This window comes from Gracilinanus agilis, chromosome 2, assembly GCF_016433145.1.
Source record: "Gracilinanus agilis isolate LMUSP501 chromosome 2, AgileGrace, whole genome shotgun sequence".
NCBI classification, from domain to species: Eukaryota; Metazoa; Chordata; class Mammalia; order Didelphimorphia; family Didelphidae; genus Gracilinanus; species Gracilinanus agilis.
In genome coordinates this window covers 374,330,213-374,335,375 of record NC_058131.1, presented here as the reverse complement: position 1 = coordinate 374,335,375, position 5,163 = coordinate 374,330,213, and the positions used below count along the sequence as shown (strand labels likewise).

General features: G+C 33.4%; 1 pseudogene; it reads left to right on the top strand.

Annotated features, from left to right (window-relative positions):
- The first annotated feature begins 568 nt into the window (after nucleotides 1–568).
- On the top strand, nucleotides 569–1,129 carry LOC123233797 (annotated as a pseudogene).
- Nucleotides 1,130–5,163: the final 4,034 nt, after the last annotated feature.

Genomic DNA, 5,163 nt, shown 5'->3' with positions numbered 1-5,163 from the left:
TAAATGCTCTTCGCTCGAACCCATCCTCCACTATTCCTTGGAGCTTCCTCTTTTTGCCCCTTGCTTTCCCGCTGCCTCATTTCTCTGCCAAGCAGCCCTGCCAAAGTGAGGGACAGATTCTCTGGTGTTGCTGGTGGCAAGGCTTGCTTTCTTCTTCAACCACCTTCCTCTAGGCATGCTAGGACTAAGCGTCCTCCCCTAGGGGAACCTGATATGGCCCCTTCTGTCAGGTCCAGTCACCTTTGTGCTTGCCCAAGTGTCCAGGCTTCAGGGACTGAGGAGAAAGGAAGAGCTGGTAAGGTCACCACCCTTTAACCAACATCATAGAGTGGACAAAGCTTTCACTTTGAAACAAGTCAGGAAATTTATATCCCAGGAGTTGAAAAATGTGGAAGATGAAGAGAAACAGTGACAGAAAGAAGAAAAGAAATAAGTCTTTGGCTTCAAGAACCTAATTTGAGCAGTCAGTGTGTTGGTGGAACTATCATGGAACATTCTAAATCTATTCCTTGCGGAATGGAAAGGATTATGAAACAAAGATTATCTGGAAAAACCGCCAGAAAATATAATGTGTATTTTATCAGAAAACACGATTCAGCTAATTCAAGTGGAGAAAAGGAAAACCAGCTAGTATTTCTCCAACAAATACAACAAAGAAGCCCTTAGTCCACCTTAATGGAAACTTTAAAAAGTGGACTCTGCTTCAGTCTCCTTTTAATCTTGTTCAAGAAACACTCTTTCATGACCCATGGAAGTTCCTCATCCCTACCATATTTCTCAATAGGACCTCAGGCAAGATGGCAATACCTGTGCTCTGGGAGTTTCTGGAGAAGTATCCTTCTGCTGAGGTGGCAAGAACTGCAGACTGGAAGGAAGTGTCTGAACTCCTCAAGCCTCTTGGCCTTTATGATCTTAGAGCCAAAACAATTATAAAATTCTCAGATGAATACCTCACGAAGCAATGGCGGTACCCAATTGAACTGCATGGGATTGGAAAATATGGCAATGACTCCTAAAGGATTTTTTGCGTCAATGACTGGAAACAGGTCCATCCTGAAGATCATAAGTTAAATATCATGACTGGCTCTGGGAAAATCATGAAAAACAAAGCCTTAGTCGAAAAAAGTGAACATTTTAAACTATATTTCTAACTGCACCATGTCTCCCTTTTTGAGGAGCATGTAGTCATCCCAACCACTCATCACACTCTACCTGCACAGGTTTAAATCACAACAAACATGAATGGGATGGTTACATACATTTTATTAAGTACTAGCTGTTTTCTCCATTGTTTTTGTAACCAGATGTGCCAAAAGAATTCTCTGATACTTCTTTAAATAAACAGGGATCAAATTTGACTTCTTTAAAAAAAAAAAAGAAATTCCACAAATGACCCCCTTATGTGTAGTCAATTTTTTAAATGAATAATTAAATTTATCTTTGAAGGATAGTTATTTTGAAATATGTTTATCTCTTTTGCCTTAGTAAAAGCATAGAGTCTAATACAGAAAGGATACAATACATTCTTACAAATTAATTAATCTCCTCTGATTTTTTTATGACCCCTGGATAAACATGTGTTATTTGAAATAATTTTCTTTCATATCTACAGGCCTTTCAACTAACTATTTGTAATAAATCTTGTTTAGAAATGATAAATTTTAATTATTAAATGTCATGGATTTTCAAGAATGGATCTTTTCACAATGCAGTGAACTGTGGATTTGATCAATTAGTCATCAGTCATTTTATTAAGAAGCACTATAGACTTTCTTTGTAATATTTTCCTTGGCATGTTATTATTTTACAATTTTAAACATATTAAATATTTAAATTTTGTAATATATTCAAATGAAATATTTTAAATCTTTAGAATATTTTTGTCTATATTCTTTAAACTATATCTGTTAATATTTTGTTTAAGGTAAGTAACTTTGCTTTGTATATTTTTTCAAAATTGTCTTGTTTTACAACTCCCTTGCCAAATTCTCTTGTATTTCCATATTTTATATTTATGAAACTATCATTTTCTTTATCAAATTCTATTACTTCCACTTTGAGAATTCTTCCTAATACCTCCTTTTAAGGGTTTTAAATATTCTGAAATATTTTCTGTTGTTCCATGGTCTCTGAGGAATTCCACTTAATTTTCTTTTCTTTTCTTTTCCTTTTTGAGTATCATGTTTGATTACCTGTTTGGGATCTAGATCTGTATCTAGGCTTTCTCTGCTAGTCTTTGAGTCTTTCATTGTTTTTTTTCTTTGTTTGTTTGTTTTGTTTTGTTTTGTTTTGTTTTTTTCCCTTCCTACTCCAAATAGCTTGTTTCTTCTTTTCTTCTTTCCTTTTCTCTGACACACTAAGGCTGAGCCTCCTTAGTGTCCTAGGGAAACAAGGAGGGAAAAAGGAAAGGAGGTAAGAGAGAAGAGTTGGCTGCCTTCCTACCCAGATCAGATTATAGAAAGAGGAATGATCACAAAGTAGTTTATAATTGTCATTCCTTCAGAAACTAATCCCTTTTATCTCTTATCTTGCTCTGCACTCCTTCACCTTATTTAACCTTTGCCTATATGAAATTGTACTGCTTTTCCTTTGGGTTACTGGATAGATTCAATATTTCCCACCACTCATGTTATGAAGGTATGATTTAAACTGAGTCACTAATGTCAGGGAACAAAATAAGGCCACCAGAGATATATCCTGAACCCTACATCTGTGCCTTTTTTAAGAATTTTGTTTGTTGACTTTTGTGTGCTGTCTACACCCACATGAAGGGTGGGCTGGACTGAGGGATTTATAAAGAGGAAACTGAGTATTTCAATTCTATGATAGTTATATATAAAATCTTTAAATTGTCTGATATATGTCTTCCTGTGGATTTAACTTTAATGGCCATTTTTGTGTATGTTTCTTTCATTTGAAGTTGCTATTAGAGCAGCTATTCTGAAACAACTATTCTGCCATTGTATCAATAGCTTCCTTTGAGATTATGAAGACCCAATTATTTTGTTGATAAATGGCATGTCTACAAGGAGAGGTTCATAGGCAAATCACTGAAGACAAAATAATGAAATAGTGTGGCCATAATAATTAAATAATCTTCTAAAGTATTGATTGGCTATCATCTATGTCAATATAGATTTACCAATAAATAGTAATAAAGAAATCAAAACATTAATCCATGATAATGACAATTAGCAGTCATGTAATGCTTTTAAAGTTTGAAGTCACTTTAATATTGTTTTATTCTCATAAGGAACTTTAGGGGTACATAGGTGCTATTATATTTTTCCTCTTTTATACATGAGAAAACCGAGGCAGACAGAAATTAAGTAGCACACAGAGATCACATAGTTACTAAGAATTCAAGAATACATTTGAACTCGTCTTCCTGATTCTAGGTATACTCTTTACTTTTTACTTCCCCAATATCTTTTGTACTCATCCTATTTTTCTAACTCACAGCCATCACACTACCATGAGTACCAATGTAGCTCACTAAATTAAGTACATAGATTTAAATGTATGGATTAATTGATTTTGCTTTTGCTTAATGTAAAATTCGTAACAAATTATCTTTCCCTTGAAAAATATTTTTGTAGTAATACATGAGTTAGATTATGTAATAGCTTGAATCAAGATGATGTCATTATAAAGAGAGGATTAAAATAATACTTGAAGCCAAACATAGCAAATAAATTTTCACACAGGGTAAGTCTATTCATTGGAATGGGGAGGAAATAGAGCTGAGATCTTTCAAATTTCAGAACACAGATAGTGATAAATGTTCAATGTAACAGGATAGGAGAACATAGATTTCCTTGGGTAGAAAAGGAGATCCAGAAATGGTTGCAAATGTCTGAAAATGTGATTAAATCGCAGTCAGAAATATTTGACATTTAGCCTAGAAAAATTTTTAAATATTGTTACAAAATAATTTATTACTATTTTCTATTAATTAATAGAACCCTGAAGAAAAAATTAATTTCGTAAAAATTACTAATAAATCCTTAAGGGTCAAAATGAGGTTACATGCTAGGAATACAAAGATAAAAATGCAACAGGCTTTATCCTTGAGGAGCTTATAATTTATTGGGGAAGGCAAGACAGATATGTAAAAAAATACAAATTAATTTTTTTTAATTTAATTTGGGATAGAATCTAATGCCTTTGAGAATCAAGTAAGGCCTCATATAGAAGCTGGCCTTTAATCTGAACTTTGAAGACAAAAAGAGACTGCAATAGGCAAAGCTGAGGAGTATTGTATTTTAGGTGTTGGTGAAGGACATTTAAGGCATATGGAATGGTGTGTAAATGTGAGCAACAGCAAGAAAGCCAGTTTAACGGAACTATAGAATGAACAGAGGTAATGGATAATAAATAAACCTAAAAAGATGAGTTGAAGTCAAGGTAAGACAGGCTTTCAGTGCAAAATATAGGATTTAGTATTTGATCCTTGGGTTAATAATGGATAACTGAAGTTTTTTGTGAATTGAGTTGGCGTGATTTGACTTTTTTAAAAACAGATTCTACTTTTCAAGTTATGCAAAAGAACTTGAATACAGAAAAGACTTCAGAGATACAAATTAAGAGGTTTCTGTAGTATTTAAGATAAGACATTATCATACTTTTAAATAGTGTGATGGTTGTGAGTTAGAAAAATAGGATGAGTACAAGAGATATTGTGAAAGTAATGTAGACAAAATTTGGCAACAGACTAGGTATATGATTTGAAGGAGAATGATAAATTGAGATTGACCTAGAGGTTGTAAACTTGCATGATGACACATGATAGTATGCTGGAAAGAAACAGGGAAGTTTGATAGGCTTATGAGAATTAGAGAAAAGACAATGAGTTTTATTTTTTAAATTTTGATTTTGTTGTTGCCTATAGGACATCTAGATAGTTGAATTCCCTTCATTCATTTTAGTCATGAATAGTTATTACATTACTTCCAGGTCTGGCACCCATGACAGAAACTGGGACTAAGTATGTAGAACTGAGAATTATTTGTTTTGTATTTGAAATTTTTTATTTAATTAATTAATTTATAATATTTTTACATGGTTACATGATTCATGTTCTTTCCCTCTCCTCCTGCCATACCTCTCCTGAGGCCAACAAGCAATTCCACTGGGTTTTATAAGTGTCACTGATCAAGACCT